This window comes from Octodon degus, unplaced genomic scaffold (genome assembly GCF_000260255.1).
Source record: "Octodon degus isolate 3935 unplaced genomic scaffold, OctDeg1.0 scaffold00177, whole genome shotgun sequence".
Taxonomy (NCBI): Eukaryota; Metazoa; Chordata; class Mammalia; order Rodentia; family Octodontidae; genus Octodon; species Octodon degus.
The window spans coordinates 3,885,034-3,887,043 of record NW_004524753.1 but is presented as its reverse complement, the minus strand read 5'-3'; the positions used below and the strand labels follow the sequence as shown (position 1 = coordinate 3,887,043).

General features: G+C 41.0%; 1 pseudogene; it reads left to right on the top strand.

The window, feature by feature from the left end:
- Positions 1–125: 125 nt before the first annotated feature.
- Positions 126–1,100, top strand: LOC101588834 (annotated as a pseudogene).
- Positions 1,101–2,010: the final 910 nt, after the last annotated feature.

The window sequence follows — 2,010 nt, the reverse complement described above, 5'->3', positions numbered from 1 at the left end:
TAAATAAATAAATAAATAAATAAATAAATATTTTTTAAAAAATCTCTGGATTTAAGTGCAATATTAATCTTAGTTAAGAGCTTCTGCTTCCCCTGTGCCCTGACTGCTACTTGGCGGCTATAACAATGGTAGGCAATAAATGCTGTCCCAGGACCCAGATATGTGCTCTCCACCAATACTGGGCTAATTTAAAGTTGTGGTTCAAACAGAAGATCAGCAAGAAAGAGTTTGACCTGAAAACTCATAGACTTCTCATTCAGGATAATGTCCATTCTCACAATGACTTCCTCCCGGCCATTCTCACTCAGTGTCAGATTTTGGTTCCTACACCAGAAGGCTTTGCCTTGGACAGCGGCTCTGCAGCCAAACATGGAAAACCCAACGGCAAGAAGAAGCTTTCTTCTGTTCTTCAACAGTTTGATCATAGGTTCCAGCCTCAGAAGCCCCTCTCCAGAGCTCAGCAGTTTGTGGCCAAGGATCCCCAAGATGATGATGACCTGAAGCTGTGCTTGCACACGAGGATGCTCCCTACTCCAGGGCAGCTGGAGGGGAGGATGACAGTGACTGCCTAGGAGCACAGGCTGGACAACATGACCGAGTAGGCCACGTCAGCTGGGGTCTACATGATGGAGAATCACCTGGAAGATATACTGACCTCAGTTGTGTCAAGAAGGAAAGCCTACCAGTTGTGAGATGGACACTTCAAATATGCCTTTGGTGGTAATATCACCCCACAGCTGTTCCTGGAGAATAATGTGGTAGCTTACAACAATTTAATAGAAAACCCTCCAGCCTTCTCTGCTCCCTGTACCAGTCAGATTCCATCTTCTCACCCGCCCCTGGATGACGCTGAGCAGCAAGCTGCACTCTTAATGGCTTGCTCTGGGGACACACTGCCTGCCTCTCTGCCACCAGTGAACATGTATGACCTTTTTGAAGCTTTGTAGATGCACAGGGAAGTCATTCCTTCATATGCTGTGTATGCCTTTAACATTGAAAGAATCATCATGAAACTCTGGCACCCAAATCATGAAGAGCTGCAGCAAGGCAAAGTCCACCACCAGCACTTGGCATCCAAGGAAGGGCTTTTGCTCTGCTGAGTTAGGATTTGAGGGTATGAGACTCTCAGCAAATTCACTGATTATTGAATGTTGAATGTCTTGGGGTTCACATTTCAAGATTGAAATGTATAGTATACATGTACCCTTTCCTATGGAAATGTGACCCTGAGCACACTTTGTAATGCTACTATGAAGCCATCAATATAAATCCAACAGATAATGGCCCTTGTCTATATGTATTTGTTCCCAGTTATGGGCACAGGCATTGAAGAAGTTCTGGGCCTGGACTGGGGATGTTTAGGCATCGGAGGCTTGGTGTCCTATGGTCTGAATGTAAGATAGATAGCATCCTAGAATAAAGACACTGTCATAGCTTAGTTCTCATGATTAGCAGACATTGTTGTGTTCAGTGACATCAGATATTCTGTACCTGGCAAGTCATAGTTTCTGCCTCTCTTAAAGGACTATACTTCCACATTTTGGTTGAAATAACTTACACAGTGTTAAAAGTCAGATACCTCCTTTAATAAAACCCATTTTAATTTTTAATAGCTACACATATTCCCTGGACAGTTTAATTTTATAGAAAATAATCTGAGAAGACTGTACTACCAGAAAAAGTCAAATCCTTTCTTTACATTTAAAACCAAAATCAAAACAAAACTGGGGATGCAATTTATCTTATGAGTTCCTCTAACAAGTTCATCTGTCCAATGACTCTGATTGACAGGCATATCTAGTAATTTCTATAGCATGTTATCTATTTGAACAAATTGGACTTATGCTTGGTAATTCTATTCCTATTAAATAGCTGTTTCCATCCTTTTAAGTCATAAAGTGAAAATAATTTACATTTGACAGTGTTACTGATAACCAGCTTTTAAAAAAAAAATACATTGCTTTTTTACTCAAAGTATTCATGGAGCTTATGGATGGGTTTAAGTAGCTT